Below are 17,609 nucleotides of genomic sequence, written 5' to 3'. Positions count from 1 at the left end.
TATTTTTAAGTTTTTTAGTTGTAGATGGCCACAATATATTATGTGGTGCTGAGGATTGAACCCAGAATGCCTGCTTCACATGTGTTAGGCACTATCACTGAGATACAGCCCCAGACCCAACAGCAACTATTATTAACCCTATTTTGTCTCATCTTCCCAGACATGGAGCACATATAAAAAATAAGTTGAACAAATGTACTACTTATGGTAACTTTTATATAATTAGGTTGTTAGAAGTCAATTGTTTTTGAGGAGTGAGTGATTAAAGTGCTTTCATACACATAAAATGTAGAGGCTAAATAAGCTTATGGTTTCCAAACTATTTTAATACTGATGTGCGAATTTTATTGGAATATTGGCAGAATTGACTTAGATTAAGTGAGTGCTTCTTAGATGCCACTTTCTGTTCTGAAGCTCTTTATCTAGTTTAAATCTACCTGTGATCCTATATATTCTTTCATAAAGATACGGAGAACTTGGAGAAGTTAAATAACTTCTCACTGGGTTTCAAAATCAATACTGTGCTGAGATTCCAGTCCACATGATTGACTCCATATTGCCTCCTAGCTGTCTCCTCCAGTAGTTCATTGAAGAAGTTTCATTGAAGTAGTGAAGCCACTGTATTCAAAGCATAGTTGGGCAGTTCCATGTAATAGGATTCTGGGGGCTACTTATGATATTATAAATGTGGCATGGAATTTATATATACATATGACTAAATGCATTTTAAAAGTTCCTTGGTACTATGCTAGGTGGTTCACCTTCCCCAAATGTCCTAAAAGTCATTGTCCTCTAGGTTGGGTCACTTAGGTACAAGAGAACACTAGCCTCTTTTCCTCATTTCCATGCATTAACACTAAGTGCAGAGGTCGTTCAAATCACTGGGTAAAAGAGAATGGGATCAAAACGCTGTAGTTCCCGAAGAATGGGGATATCACTGAGTTGATGGACCACTTCTAATTGGGAACACTTAAATTGTGAAAACCCAAGTTCTTAAAGGCAGCCAACCCGGGCTGAGGCTGTAGCTCAGGGGCAGAGCACTTGCCTAGCATGTGTGAGGCACTGGGTTTGATCCTAAGCACCACATAAAAATAAAAGCATTCTGTCCATCTACAACTACAAAAACAGAAGAAAAAAACCCCACCAATCCTTCCCTAGGTGGAAAGTTGGCTACAGCCGAGGAAGGAGGAGCAAGGGAGCAGAAGGACGTAGCTCCACACCTCCGTAGGCCTCACTGTGGAAAAAGATTTGTCGTAAGGGTTCCACTGGAGCTCCGAAACCGGGAAAGTTGCCCGGCTCCTGGGCACCCTGGCGTGGGGAAGACGCCTGCAGAGCTCAGCAGGGCAGTGGCCCGGCGCAGCCAGATTGCGGGGAGGGGCCAGCACCCGCCCCGCCCCTCTCCTCGGGGATGCCGGGATGTTTACACTCCTGACAGCGGCCTCTGCGGGAGGAGGAGCGGGAGTTGCGGGAGGATGGGCCGCCGCCACTAGGCTCGCACTCAGGAGTAGTCTCGCTGTGTGCAGGGTGGGTTCCTGCGCCTGCAGTGTCCAAGGGGGCGGCGCGGCGGGAGGTGGCCGATCGGCTCCTGCCCTCGCAGCCTCAGCCCCCGGCCCGGCAGGCCTCTCCACGGAGGTGCCCAGCAGAGCCGTGGGCTCACTGCGTGTCCCTCGAGGGCGGGAGAACGGAAAACTCTTAACTTCCTGGTGAGTCGCCTTTTGGAGCTCCGGCGCAGAAGCCAGAGGCCAGGCGGGTGGGGCTGCCCGCTGTAGTCCGGAGCGAGCAAGGGAGGGAGTGAGGGAGGGTGGTCTGGATCGTGGGGGCGATCTCCAGGATCCCCCGCCTGGGGAGATGGGGCGGGGCGTGCTGTGATCGAGCACGATCCAGTGGGGGTTTGGTCCTTCCCTGGGGATGGGTGGCAGCAAGTGCTAGTCGGCCACCGGCTCCCAAGGCCCCAGGCTACTGTGGACTCTGGAGTAACTAGGAAACTCGGCGGCCAAGGCGGCGGCAACAGGTCCTTGGTTTCACGACCCAACCAACTTTAGCGAAGACCCGCCCCCCAGTGGAAGCTCATTGGTGGCATCGGTTATTTATCCCTGGTGGATTGGTTAAGTCCATCTGTCAGGATTTGGCAGCAGTCCAACTTAGAAAAGTGAAGTTCACTGGGAGAGATTGGGTGGTGGGGGAATCCGAAGTGATTTGAGAAGTACAGCGGTGGTGTCGGGTGAGAGACCTGTTGGAGAATACACTTTAGAACCAGTATTGAAAAATGTCAGTATGAAGTGAAGTGAAGCCTTGGTGGTGATGATGGCAATGGAAAAGAGAGAAACTGAAGACTGAGGGCAAAGTTAAGACAAAGGAGAGCCAAAAGGGAAAAAGTGAGAAGACCTCATGGCCCTTGAATAGTGTCAGGAAACGAACTCGACCTAGAGGATGCTGCAGGAGATCTAAATTTTTGTTGCCTTTTTATTTTGTAGTGCAGGCCTTAGGAGATGGTGTATGAACAGATTAATAGTATGCTAAAATAGCTGTATTTCTTGGTGGAGACAAACACAAAGAATGATTGCTTTATAATAGACTTCTGTCCTTTAGATTCTGACAACTGGGAAATTGGAAACATATTACAGACATGAAATGACTCTCCTCCTAGGAGATTACTTATTTCAGGGGTACAAATTGGAAACAAAAAGCAATACAAAAACTTGCCCACAGTTTGTAGAGCGTATTTACGTGTCAGAACCGCTATTTTTAATTCCTTCTCCAGGGAATTCATTTTCCATGCGTATACACACTTCTTACAGACTACAACAGTATGTCTTGTCAGGTAGCACTACAGAATAAAGTTCACAGTATGTATGTTGTCAGTACTTTCTGTACAGGACCATAAAGTGCTGCTGGTGTGATCGAAAAATGGCATAGTATTGCGCTTACAAAGTTTAGGGGGGATCTTGGCTCAGCGGTTGCAAACTAGCCTGACATGTATGAAGCACTAGGTTCGGATCTCGGCACCGTATATAAATAAATAAAGGTCTATCAACAACTAAAAAAACAAATTATAACAACTAAAAAAACAAATTACCAGACAAACCCTGAAATAAAGGAATAGTAGAAAAAGACATTCATTTAACCCTATGATGCTTTGTGGCATTTGTTTTTGCTGAATGGACACTGAGTATTCTTGGCTTTAACACTGGATAAAGACCAGTGCACTTTAACTGGTTGACACATGACTTGAGCAATGATATCATTTTCATGGGAAGGAACCCTCTGCTATCCTTTGTGAGATCTATTCCACAGTCAGCTTCGTCCTTAAAAAGCTTCCTGTATTTGGTCCTGGACTGAGTGATTGCTGGGGTGGCAGAGATGTTGGAGCTTTGGGGGGGGAGGGGGAGGGTGGGACAAAAAACTTTGCTTCTTGGAGGAATCGGAGGGCCGTAGGAGGAGGGGCTGTGAAATAGAAAGGTGAAGGAGCCCTTTGAGGAAGCTGCTTGTTTTCTCAGGCGGATGGAGGACCCCCGTGCACCCTTCTGGAGGTGCCAGCTGGAGATTCCACTCTCAAGCCGGAGACCGGCGCTGAGTAGCATTGACGGCCCTCGCAGCCAATGAGCGGCGAGGACACGATGGCTCCGGATCCCGAGGGCGGGTACTTCCTACCCGGCCTGGGACTAGAGTAGCTGTGGCTGTTCCTTCTCCAAGGATGTCGGCGGGAGGAGGGACACCAGCCTGGTGCAGTTTTGTGAAATCAATATGTAAAATATAGAAGAGGAGGGGAGCCCTCCAGTGTGTCTCCTTTCACTATTTAGCTGCACCTCGAACTCACCACTTTGAAACTTTATGGTAGATAAAACCCCGAAACTACTCAGCAGTGACTGCGCTTTTATTCTGAAAATAATCTGAAAATGAACCCCAAGAAATGACAGATAAATCGTTACACGTTTTCACAACTACGTTGAAATCTTGCCACAGTTAAAAAGACTTGACTATCAAAAGTAGATTGGTCTGTGTCTAGAATTAAAGTACAATCTTGTAATAAAAACTGGTTAGGTTTATTTATTTAGAAAATACCTGTTGAACCCTCCGTTCCTTTCACCCTGGCTGGACATTTTCAAGGGTTTCTTTCCAGTCCAGTGAAACAGCACTTACTTCAAGAATGAGGAAAGCACGTCTGGTATGATGGCTGCATACTAGAGGAGGGGGGATTTGAAGCTTGTGTGATTAATATACCCGAGTAATAAACTAAAAAATGAGCTTTGTAGTTTTAAATGACTAGAAGAGCAAAGCAGTTAGTATGAATAAATATTTAACATAAATAAACCCCCACCCTCCCTTCTCAGGATTGATCAGTTTTGAGGGCTGGTTTATTAAAAACGCTTCAAATATTCCCAAGTATGGAGTCCAAGACATCGGAGACTTTCACACCGACTCTCAGTGTTTTCCTAGGAATTGTTCCATGTTTTAAGATGGATCTCTATAGCATTAATAATGAAGCCACCAATCGGGACATTTGGAGAGAGAAGTGATTATTTAATGCAGTTTTGGGAAAGAAGCTGCTTAGAGAATAAATTCTAAAATTCCTTTCAAGTTTGTTCCTTTGATTTTTGCTTTAAACAGGTTTTGGCATTTAAAAAACATACAATGTAGCTGCAGCTGCACAAAGTACTACTCTCCATTCCCAGTTTCATCCAAATTTACATATTCATTCCTTCAGAAGTTTGAGAGTTGGTAAGCTGGTATTTCAGTATATCATCTCTAAAACATGGTAGCAAACTGAGTGTAGTAGATAAGAAACTGGTTAGCAAAGTATATATAGTTTGTGTAACTGGGGTTTTGCTTCAAAAAACTTGATGTGTTAGAAATGGCATGTGTGATTATTGTTTACTCTGAATCGCTTTACCAGCAATTACTTGATCTGCATATCTATGAATGGATAGAAAATGTTCTAAGCAGCATTTCTTTACACTTCTGAGGCTATTTAATTCTTTCTCCTTCCCCAATTTTATCCTTAGGGAAAGTGGATGAATATAATCTGGTTATATAATTGTAATCAAATTTATGCATTTGTAGAAAAAAATGGTAGTTCAGAATTTTAATCTTATGCCAGTCTGAGTTACACTTTTAAACTGATGTCACTTGCTTTTAGTGATTAATACTTTGATTGTTCATGTTTTTACAAAGTACTTCTTTCATTCTAAAAAAAAAAAAAAAATACTTAGACACTATGATTTTTAGTGAGCAGTAGGAATGAGAGGGACAGATGGTCATGAGACATTCCTCTCTTTCTGGAGCGAGATAACTTTGTTTTTGAGATAACTTTAAGCATCATAAAAATACCAGCTCTTTCATACTGTCTATGTAATGAGCTTATACAATGAGCTGTTTTGTAGTAATAGCTATTCAAAGTGTTAAATAAACTTCTCATTTATACACTGTTATGCTTAAGTGGTTTGAAAAATTAAAAAATTTGTTTTGTTACTTAACAACTTGCCTGTTTGCAAATTGCCCCTGGTCTTGTCTGTTTATAGTAGTTGAGGGCAACTCTTTCTTTCTGGGCTGCTTTTGTACAGAATAGGGGATTAACAAACTTTTTCTCCAGAGGGTCAGATAGTGAATATTTTGGGCTTTGTGGGTAGTGTAGTCTCTGCAGCTGCTGCTTTTGTGACTATAGACTCTCTACACAAGTGATGGTTGTTGTGTTCCGTTAAAACTTTATTTATACAAATTGGCTTTTGGTGTATTCCTGGTCTAGAAGACAATACCAAAGGCCTAAATGTGATTTGAAGCCATCAATGTTTGGGTTGATATAAAACACTGTTCTAGGTAGGAAAGCTTATAACTTAGTTTTTTTGTACTTAAAAACAATTTGTTTATCTTCCCCATTTCCCTTAGAATATTGTTCAACTGAGTATTCCCAAATTTTGTATTTCATTTCAGATAGTTAATAACCATATGGCCTCTTAGGTTTAACTTCTCCGGTTTCTCCAACGTTCTTTGCCCTTGGGGGATCCTGTGATATTGAATAAATGTGTGCCTGTCTCTACCTTCCTTCTTAACTAAGGTAGAATCTGATGCTGGTCACTTACCTTTATTTGATTGACTAATAATACTCTAAATATGAGTATATTTGGTTGTTTCTTTAATTAGCAGTTTTTATTTTAAGCTTACTGGTCTGATGCCTTAGTCACCTTTAAAGGGAATTTCTGGCATGAAGAAGAGGGTACGTCTAATTTTTTTCTTTGCAAGAAAAATGGACTTCATCTTTCATAAAACCTTTTTTGTCCCCAGTTAAAATTTTTTCCCCCTCAGTTAAACACTGGAAAGGGACTGTGCTTTAGAGGGCCTGCTGTCAAGAGGGTGTGTGATCTTGGGGGAGTGGTAGGTACACCTCCCTTTGGTCTAGGAGTCAGCTGTAGGCTGACCTGTATGCAGCTATTGAGAAGCCATGCATGGAATGGAAAATGAAATACCTTTGGAATTACTCTCACAAGGGGTGGGTTGTGATTGTATGGGAATTTTGAACCCTTCAGGGAGGCCAGGTGGGACCTGGGACATTTGTTTCCTGAATAGTTGATTACAAGCAGTCTCTTTGCTCTTTTTGACCCTCCTGACAAACATTATCTTCTGTGTTTACCATTGTGTAAAAACAACTAGGCTCAATGCCTGAGGTTTGTCCCTACTTTATGACCTTGGTTAAGTTTCTTAAAAATATTCAGACTAGGCTTTTCTTAACTCATGTAAGTTGCTTTGAAAAGTTAAGGATAACATCTTTGTAAATGAGCGGGTGGTGGACCCAGGAAGTGTCAGTTTCATTTCACCTATTTCTCTATTCTTAGGACCTTTGGGGGTGGGAAACACTTCTGTTACCGGTTTCTTCTGATGACAGGTCCTGACACCTACTCTGCTTTTTAGCCCAGCCTTGTCTGATTAGGGTGCCTCCCAGTTCTTCTACCATTGTTACTTTGCTTGGATTTTTCTTTCCCTTTTCCTTGTCATGAGTCTATATACAATTTACTGGTTTCGCCTTTTGAGTTAGTGTTTTCGTGATTTTTTTTTTGGGGGGGGGGTGGAGGGGAAGCTGTAATTTTTGTTCCTTCAGTAGATAAATCCCCAAGAGGCTATATTCTGGACTATTCAAAAAAAAATGCTAAAAGGTCTTCAAATTCTGATTTTAAAAAATGGCAAAATTAAAAATGTTTTTTCCTAGTACAGTAACAATTCTGATTTACTTTTTATTGAAATATTTTCTACATATCCTTACATTCATTATAATTTTTATTGTCATTGTAACATAAAGTCACACACCTTCAGTTTTATTATGGCTGGAAAAACTGAGTAGATATGTTGATGAAAAACTGCTATGCTTAATCTGCCATTACCTTTATATGTGGAAACTTATAGTAAAATAACATTTTTATAGTTTCTGGAAACTTACAGTAAAATAACATGTTTGTATACTGTCTATGAGAAATTCAGAACTGGACAATGGGTACTTTATTTTTAAGTAAGTGGCATGTCCTTATTCCAAACATTTTATCTGTGGGATCTGGTTTGTTAGTCAACAGATACATGTAAGTTGCAAAATGTTTGATTATTTTATAGAAAGAAATTTATTCACATTTCTATTGTGAACCTACAAATGTATATCCTTGGTTATCACCAAGGTCTTTGGTATTTGAATATGATCAGGATAGTATAATGGCAAGTATACTATTCAGTGAAAATTGGCATTTGTCTTCAAAACACATTTAAAATTTTTAGTAAGATTTTTGTATTTGATAACGATATTCCATTCAATAATTAAAATATTTTTCAGCTTTTTTGTCTTACATAGTTCTCACATTGACTCCTCTAACTTTTTTTTTTTAAACAGAATCAAGGAATCTACTGTATAGTATTAAATAGAACTTGGCTGTGCAGGAGTTTAGAATTGGAGTATTGTTCTAATACCAGGCCACAAAGGAAGTTGCTGCTGCTTCTGTGACCAGAAAGCTGATAGTCTAGAACCCCACAACCACTGCCTGAGTTAAAGTACAATTACTATAAGGAAGATGCTGTTACTATGGGGGCCCCAGATCTCTGCTGGACTGTTATGGTCCAGGAACGGGATGCTTTGTTAGCACTTCATTGCTGTAACAAAACACATAAGAAAATCAACCTTGAAAAGGAAAAATCTATTTGGGCTTACATATCCTTCAGAGATTTCAGTCGATGCTCTGCCGACTCCATTAGCTTTTGCCCTATAGTGAGACAGACATCTTGGTAGAAGGAAGGAAAGTTGCCTTCCAGGTGGCAGCTGGAAAGTAGAGAGAACGTAAAAGGCGCTGGAAGAATATAATCCCCATGGGCATGCCTCCAGGGGCCCACTTCCTTCAACTCTCTAGTTCTCCCTCCTCCCAGTAGTCCATTCAAATTATGAAACTCTGTAGGGATTAATCCATTAATGAGATCAGAGCCATCATGATCCAAAGGCTTCTCAAAAGCCCTACCTCTGAACATTGCTGCACTGGGGACCAAACCTTTAACACATAAGTCTTTGAGGGACCTTCCAGATCCAAACCATAACAGGTGCTCCAGACCCTGGGTCTCGACACCTAAGTTTCCTAGGGCTGCTGTAACACCTTGCTACATACCAAGTGACTTAAAACAACAGATTTACTCCATCAGTTCTGAAAGCCAGAGATCAAGTTGTCAGTAGTGCCATCCATGTTCCTTCTGAAGGTTAAAACACACACTAATTTTGCCTTCTGGTCTTGGCAGCAGTCCTTGTCTTAGCTTATAGACGAAGTACTCAGTCTGTCCCTGTCACATGGCATGCTTCCTATCTGTCTCTTCTTACAAAGGCACCCTAAGGACCTCATCTCAGCCTCTAATTATTTTTTACACTTAAAATTTAACAACACGTGTACTCATAAAATTAAGATTCTTTACCACACACAGGTTTTCAAATTTCTAATCTCTTCGGTCTAAACAGCAGTTTAAGCTTTGGCAGGGGTTGTATCTGAGGCGCCCAAGTTTCCTTGTACGTTTATAGTATGCAGTTAGTGTTGTATTGCTGCCACAAAATACATGTTCCATAATCAAGGCTTACATTGACCATCAAATCTTGTCATTTCCCTTAGGAGAACGTATATACATAATTCAATAAGATGAATACTCTCTCAGAACTGTTAAGGGAGTTTATAAATTGTCTAGACTGGTCTTTTCATTTAACGTGAGAATGTAGACTTGCTAATCCATGTTCCACTACTAAACTCTGTTTCCAAGTTCTAGTTTAATGTTCTTGTTTGTTCTTTGTTTTGTAAGAGTAATAATGCCCTTGTGTAAGTTTAGTAATGTTTTGACAGTTGTTTTTCACTTTGGTTGAATGAGCAGAATCTTGTTTTTGTTCATCGTATGTGCTTAGTGAAGACTGGCTGATAGCCTGATGGCATTGTACCTTTGATTGCCCATGTGAGGGCCTTGAACACCTTAAGTCAGCAAATATTTGAGTAACTAATTATGCACTTGTAAAGAATTTTTTGTAATTTTAAAAATGAGGAACATAAGGGCTTGTTATTTTGGATTTGAAATAGGATCAAAGAAGTAGTTGTTACCAATATGGAGCCTAGTCTAAGAAGAAGCCCTCAGAGACCAGAGTTAGGATAATAAACGTTAGAAAAGTTCATGGCTGGTAACAGGATCGTCTGCCCAGTATTTCATCAATACATATTTGAGAAGGAAAAATCTATTTCAGATTGACACCTTGATTCAAAAGTCAGGCGTTGTTGCTGTTAGTAGTTCCAGTATATTGACAACTTATATGCTCCCATTGGTTCCTGTATATTTGAAATTTTGCTGAACCCATTGATCATTTTCTTTAATTTCTTCTCCTAGGTGTGATTTGGATATCATGGATGCCATAGTTCTCTTTATCTCTGTATCCCTTCTTCTATCTTAGAAGTTGGTTCTGGTTTATTGTATGTTCCCTGTCTTCAGTGGTAATTCTTCCATGCAGGGTATAAGCAGAAATTAATTGAATCATTTCTGGGGGATTTATTTCATAGTTACATCCATGTGTACATTGAAAATAATTCTGAAGAAACTTGTGTAGCTGTTCAAAAACTTCTCAAACTAGGTCCTCTGAGTGCTAGCATCAGAGATTGATTTGATAATTATGAGTATTAGCATTTTAAAACAAGTACCCAGATGACTTTCATATGCAGAATTGGAAAGATTGCTCTGTGATAGAAACTTGTATTGTAAATAAGCAGTCCAAATTATCCCAAGGCAGGTGTTCCTCAGGCCACACCAAGAAACACCACATGATTGTTCAAAATCCTTTTTGTTTTGTTTTTGCTTTGTTTTATTCCTACTGCTGACATCATTTCTAGCATGGTTGTGCAGTCCTTTGGAGTTGCTCACACCTAAGGGTCAGACTTCTTTAGCATATGTAACAAGGTCTCAGCTCAAAAACATCAATAGGCATTATGAAATCAGTTATAAATCAGCTAATTACTAAGTAAACAAGTATAATACAAATAACAATTGAGTAATGGCAGGAGATAATACTTTCTTTCACCTTGTTGGAAGTGAAATTTTTATCTGTTAGTTTTAGTCAGTTAACCAGTTCCTGGTTATGCTGTTCTCAACATTTTTGGCATTTTTGCAATACTTTTCTCGATTCGGTGTGAAAGCTTACCACTTCCCTTGTTCCTGAGGTACATTTTTGCAGAAGGGGAATCCCTTTGCCTTGTTACTTTGAGGGTTTTTTTTTTTTTTTTTTGCCTTTAGTTATCAGTGCCTGAGACCTACCTGTAGTTCTCTATCTTGTTCCACAGCTTGTTCATGCCAAGCTTTCCTGTCTCGAATATCTGGCCATGCTGGAAAGTGTTCAGGAACATTACGATGAGTAACCTGTTCCTTTTTCCATGACTGTCTTATTTCCATTTGTTACTTTGATAACAAGTGACTGGTAATAACTTCCCTCCTTGTATGTAGATATAGGCCTTTGTATATAAAAGATAATCGACTGAAGAAAGCCTATTTGGTAATTTTAAAACTGCTTTCAATTATGTGTTTTTATACTTAGACTTTAAACAAAAAGTACCTATATTGCTTACAATCATTTTCCTATATTCTTATTTAAGAGGAGGCAGTGTGACATAGGAGGTTTTGAAATTCTGAATTAAGTTCAGGTTCATTTTTATCTTTTAAATACCATACATTCTGACAGTTATGATGAAGTAAGTCAACTGCCATGGAACTCGAGGGTTGAGTGTCAGGCCATAGGGAGTTCACTGATTGTGTGAATGGTTCACATAATACAAAAGAACCTGGACTTGTAATGGTGCACTAGTGTCTGGTTAGGAAATCTTGGGACTTTGGCATTTAGAATATGGTCCCTGACAAGTGGGACCATTCTAAGGGTCTTCTTCATGTGGGGAGTAATCATGCTCATGATGTCAGTATTTCCACGTTTTCTAAACTGTGAATTTAAGAGTGCATTTGTACATGCATTTTCACTATTCAAAAGATGATCCTATTGAGTACCCAGCATTTGCTGCTAAACTGTTTCAAATGAAGGTGGGCTTTTTCTGAATTTGGAAGTCATATCTGCCTGAAAACAGGACAGACCATGTAATCTTTGTAGCTTTTCAGCAACTGTAAGATGAACGATTCTAATGACGTTCACTTTATGATCCTTTAGTGTCCCTTTAAGTTTCTCTCTATTTTTCTACATGGTCCCACCATTCATAGGGTAAAGCAATTGAAGGTTGTTGATAGGTAGCTGAAAGTGAGCAATAATTATTACTACAATTAAGGAAAAGCCCTAGGAAAAGTGAGAAGAAAACCTAGACAACAGTGGCATTTTCACCTGGAATCAATAGAGAAATATAAGGGGCAGGATAAAGTATAAGGAAAAAAAAACTTTGTAAAAGAAAGGAGCATGCTGTAAGTATGAGAAAGGTGGTAAAGTGACTTTCTATGCTGTTTATTCATGTCAAAAGATTCTGCAGTTTCTCTATTATAAATTGACTGGGTGTATAGGATGTGCTGTAGTTGTTTGGTTTTCTTAGTTTGTAATTAAGACATAAACAACTTGAAAAAAAATCTACATTTAATAGAACTTGGTTATTTATTAATCCTAGATATAACTTCAACTTAGTAAGGCCTTCTTTTGGTTGACCATGAAATCAGTCATCCAGTGAGGTTTCCAAATGAACAACTTTTCACAATTAGAAACCACATTGGATCACCACTATTCAATGTTTAAATTATCCTTTTAGTTTGAAGTACTATATTCCATATCAAAACAAGTATCTAGTTTTATGCCTTTTAAAGTAATTCAGTTATTACAGGATTTTAGAATAAGGAATGACCTAATATTGTATCATATTGCTTGCCTCACCTGTCTTTAATGGTTACATAGTGGGGCCTCTGCTTTCAACCTGATCCTGATTCATTTCTGTTACCCACATTTTAATAACATTTGACAACTTACCATCCTCTTTAAATAAATTTTTTACGCCTTTTTGGGCTGATCTGTTCTATCTCTGTTTTTCTTACTGCTTTTAAGGCCTGTTCTCTACATTCCAACTATTCTATCTCAGTCTATGAAAATCATCTTTATCCTTTAAGGCCCTGCTCAGATATTATACAAAACATATAAAGAAACTTCTATTTCTTCCTCTTAAGGCCTTTAGTACTTCTTGTCTCACCATAAATGTTTTCTTAACATCCTTCCTGGAATATAAGCTTCTGGAAGATGTGAATCATGTTGTGTGTATGTTTGTGTTTCCTATAGGGCCTGGGACCATTCTTGTCAGAACTGGCCATTCGCGGAAGGGCAGAAGCCTGCTTCCCAGAGACTGTATGAAACAGAAGGTGTGGGCAGGTCCTAGCAGTGAGAAGATGTCCAGAACGATTGGGCAATTGGTTTCAGGGAAGTCTAGGAGGAATGCCAGGCACATGTTCCTGCAAGGTCCATAGAATGTGGTATGAAGGAGCTCTTGCAGTGTGAAATAGGTCCCAGGCCCTATAGGAAACACAGACATGCACAGGACACGATTCCCACCTTCCATAAGCTTATATTCCAGGAAGGATGTTAAGACAAGTGCATTTACTGTGATAGACAAAAACAGAAAAGGCCACAAGAGGCCAAAGAAATAGACCTCTGACTCTTGAGTGTCACTGTCAAGACCTTCAGGGGTCTAGTTGGAGAGGCTGGGCTTTGTACCTGAATTCTGAGTTCTAAGTTGTGAAAGACTTCTGTGGGATGAGATGGGAATTAGAACTGGGAAAAAGATGGGTTTGTCAGACATGGATTTGCTGTGAGTGGGGAGGGATGTCGAGTCAAGTGTTTGGTGTTTGGATATAATTTAAGGGGCCTGGGCAACAAGGAATAAAAATAAGTTTCTGGAATTTGGACCAGTGGTTAAAACAGGACCAGAAGTCTGATTAAATTCAACTTCAGGCTGATTTACCAAAGTGTTTGTTAAGAATCCTTGTATGTCCTTTTCTTGGAGGCCTCTCATTCCTAGTCCAGGTTAAATGTTCTGGCTTTCTATGAAGGCCTAGGAACCTTTTTGCCCCAGATTTTTTACTTTTTTTCCAGATTATTTCCATTTAGATGTTTTAACGATTAATCCTCTTACTGAAGAAACTCTTCATGAAGGAAATGTACTGAATTAAATAAGATAATAATTAGGCTAGTACTTGAAATTATTCTTAATAATTACTACTAATCACTACTTGAAAGTGATAGAAGACTTTAATTTGTACAGAGATCAAATGCTCACATAATAAAAGATTGTTCTACTTCAAAACACATGCATTTTAAAGTTTTTTGTCTTAATTATACATGACGGTAAAATGCATTTATGCACTTTGATATACATAGATGGAATATAATTTCTCATTTTCCTGATTGTACATGCTGCAGAATCCATACTGGTCATGCAGTGACGTATATACATACAGTAACAATGTCTGTTTCTTTCTACTATCTATCCCATCTCTACATCCCCTCCCCTTCCCTCCCTTCCCTCCACTTCCCTCTACCTAATCTAAGGTAACACTATTCTGCTATTCTTCCCTAGTGCACTTCCTCCCCCATTGTGAATTAGCATCCACATATTAGAGAAAACATTCAGCCGTTACTTGGTGGGATTGGCTTATTTCACTTAGCATGATATTCTCCAACTTCAACCACTTACTGGCACATGCCATAATTTTACTCTTCTTTAAAGCTGAGTAATACTCCATTTAGTGTATATACCACATATTTTAATCCATTCATCTATTGAGGGACACCTAGGTTGGTTCCTTAGGCTAGCTATTGTGAATTGAGCTGCTATAAACATTGATGTGGCTATGTCACACTATAGTATGCTGATTTTAAGTCCTTTAGGAATAAACTAAGGAGTGGGATAGCTGGGCCAAATGGTGGTTCCATTCCCAACTTTCTGAGGAATCTCTATACTGCTTTTCATAGTGGTTGCACCAATTTGCAGTCCCATTAGCAATGTATGAGTGTACCTTTTTCACCACATCCTTACCAACATTTATTGTTTCCTGTATTCTTGATGATTACCATCATGACTGGAGTGAGATCTTGTGATTCGCATTCCTTTAATTGCTAGAGATGTTGAACACCTTATCATGTATTTGTTGATCAACTATATTTCTTGTGTGAAGTGTCCATTTCTTAAGGTTTCTTATAGTTTTCATTGCTGGAAGTTTTAAAAGAAAAATTACCATGTGAAGTTATTTTGAAAAACATCTAAAGTACTTTAAAAGGGGCCTATACCAATGGACCAAAGATACAATGCTTATTCCTGAATTAATGAAGAAGTACATAGAAAATTACCCTGGACAGGTCTCCAGAGATTGTATTAAGAAAGGTGTTGTATACTATAAGAAATTTGAACCTCTTTTCTCTTATGAGTAAGAAGTGGCTTGTATCTTCGTTTCCAAATTTGGGTTGTAAAAGTAATAAAAACTAAAATGCTTTGTTACTTTGTAACTTGATTCTGAGTTAATGGCAGATCAGGAACTACTGCCGAAATAGAATCAACATAATCATAAAGGGGAAGTCAAAGGAGGATTTAGTTAATGTGTTAAGATATGTTTGGTTTATACAATTTGTAAAGGAATAAATTTCAGGCTTGAAAATTCATACTGTAGTAAACTAAAAATCACCAGGAAAAGGAGTTATTTTTTAGAATTGGGTGAAATATATTCATGCTTTTTTTCTCCTTTTAGAAATACCTCAGTAACTTGTGTTTCAGGCTACTTTGAGTCCTTGCTTAAAGCCTTTTAATTTCTATTTCAGAATAATTTAACTCCTTAATCTCAAACTACTTTACGCTTCGAGCTTTGGCTCTTACTGCGGTGTAACCCCATGCTCTTGTCTTAAGGTACTATTTGTTCCATACTTGAGTCTGGAATGTTCTCCGCCTGCTTTCTTAAAGACTGAACTGGGGTATCCTCTCAACAAGGCTGTGATTGAACCTGACAGCCTACTTGGACCCTAATATCTCCCAGTGAACTCTAGTAATTGGTGCTCTATATATTGGTGCCTGTCATATTCCTTATTGTCTGATATTGTTAGTCTGTTTCTGTGTCTCTTCCCTGTGAGTAACTTGAGGAATCAGAATTTGACTTAGTTCTTTTTGTAGTTTCAGCAGCTCTGTGGTGGACATACCTATGAATTGTACTGAAAGTGTGACTTAATGAGTGAAGAAGTTAAGAGATAAGAGAAATTAAGAGATGAATCTAGGATAACCTGTGGTGTTTTGGCTGGAGGTGATGTGGTCTGAGTAGACAGCATTATTCATCTTCAGGTGCAGCATCTTTTCTCCATCCTCCTTCCCCTTCTCACCATCTTTGCGTAGTTGTGGCTTCTTATTGAAATAGGACAAAATAAATGAATAAGAAGAGATTTAACTTTGTAAGGACATTTTATTTCTGCCATGGTGTTTACTAGCTCATTGAAGGCAGGGATGTCTTTTTCACCGAGAATAAAGAGGTATAATAGCACTATGAGAATATTTTCTCATTCGTTTGCACTTTTGATTCTAGTCTTTCATAAGCAGTACAAGCATGATCATGAGAGTTAGAATATGGTTTTAGACCTCTTACATCTTTATACAGACTATACTTGTACTTGGCCCTTATATTTGATGTTGTTGCTTAGATAGTCATACAGGTCCTTAAAAATACAGCTTCCACAAATCAAATGAATGTCCAAGTTGTATAAATTCCTTTTTGTGGGGAAAGTGAGCATTGACATATTATACAAGGAAATGCAGGTTGTACCTTATTTATAGATCAAATTGTCACAGCGCCTACTGCTGAAGAACAAAGAAGTATTAACCAGATCAGCTTAGAATTTAGAGTGCTATTTAGCAGAAGAATAGAGTAATTCTCTCAATTTTAATGAAATACACATTTTAAGAGTAAGTTTATTTGGGAGAAGGATGCATCTCTTATGTTGAGTTTGGAATGCTTGTGGGACATTCAGGTGACAATACCTAGTGGGTAGTTGGCTATATGTATTTCAAGTTTAACAGAAGTGGCCTGGAGCAGAGTGGTGTAGTGGTAGAATTTTGCTCGATTACATCTGGCAGGTGCGTTGGTTTACGGAAGGTGCACTGGGTGTCCAATTTGTTGACGCTCACTTAAAAAGACATTTTTATTGAAAGCAAAGTAAATACTGCAAGAATACCAGGGAAAATGAAAAAATAACTTGCTACTTAAGTATATTATGTAAGGTATTTCTCTTGTAAACTCCCAAATATTGTCATTGCATCTTAATCTGTTTTACAGCCTTCTAAAGTTTTATTACTTATAATTGGAATAATTGATTTTCAGTTTTAGAAGGTTTCTGCAAACAATTTAACTGATGTTGATCATATAATTTCATTTTGAACATCTTCAAAGATTTTTGACCCTTATATTAAAGGTCTCCAACGTCCTAGATAGCTTCATCAACATAACATTGTTTATTATTCCTGCTATTAGTTTAAAAGAATAATTCTTATTCTTTGGATGATAACTATAAAATCAGTGTTTCATAGGATAAATATACCAGAGAAAGTACGTTAATTTCTAGTATGTTTGTGTATGTTAAAAGTCATATATAGCGTGGCATGACTTTTCTAGTGTGTGCTCAAAAGAGCAAAAGAGATTGCAAGATGGTGGAGGTCAGCATTAAAATGATTAGGCAGAGTTTGGTGAGGAAGTTTGCTTAGCAACTGCCCAAGTGTAACTTTGTATAACCCATTCAAAGAAGAGCTCAATTCTGAGGTATAAAGAAGAATACAAGAGCAATTCAGTTGAATTTCTCACAAAATACATTTTAAAATGTAAAGCATGACCATGACCTGCCTTCAAGTACATCAAAACAAACTTGCTGCCAAGAGCAAATTTAGCTTATAAAACTACAGGTCTGTGGCTTTTATATACTTTTCTAATTTTTACATTTTAATTTTAATGTGCTTTGGAAGTAAATAGTTGTTAAAAGTAGAACAAACTTAAAAGTACAATTTTTTTCAGAATGTATCTGTGGAGGTGGTATTGGCAAGGTGGTATGATTTTTGGAGGAAGGAATAAAGTATGTTTGTTAAACACCG

General features: G+C 38.7%; 1 protein-coding gene across 2 annotated transcripts in view; it reads left to right on the top strand.

Annotated features, from left to right (window-relative positions):
* Positions 1–1,409: 1,409 nt before the first annotated feature.
* Positions 1,410–17,609, top strand: part of Nek7 (NIMA related kinase 7) — a 129,105-nt gene continuing 112,905 nt past the window's right edge. The window contains exon 1 of one of the 2 annotated variants that reach the window (XM_046464847.2): positions 1,410–1,703. The gene's annotated coding sequence lies outside the window, so the exon portion shown is untranslated. The remainder of the gene's footprint in view (positions 1,704–17,609) is intronic. The other variant, XM_046464835.2, reaches the window with a different exon arrangement.

This window comes from Marmota monax, unplaced genomic scaffold (genome assembly GCF_021218885.2).
Source record: "Marmota monax isolate L192 unplaced genomic scaffold, Marmota_monax_Labrador192_F-V1.1 WCK01_AAM20220418_F8-fsc00099, whole genome shotgun sequence".
Taxonomy (NCBI): domain Eukaryota; kingdom Metazoa; phylum Chordata; class Mammalia; order Rodentia; family Sciuridae; genus Marmota; species Marmota monax.
The sequence above is the reverse complement of the archived record's forward strand: the minus strand, read 5'-3'. Positions and strand labels throughout refer to the sequence as shown.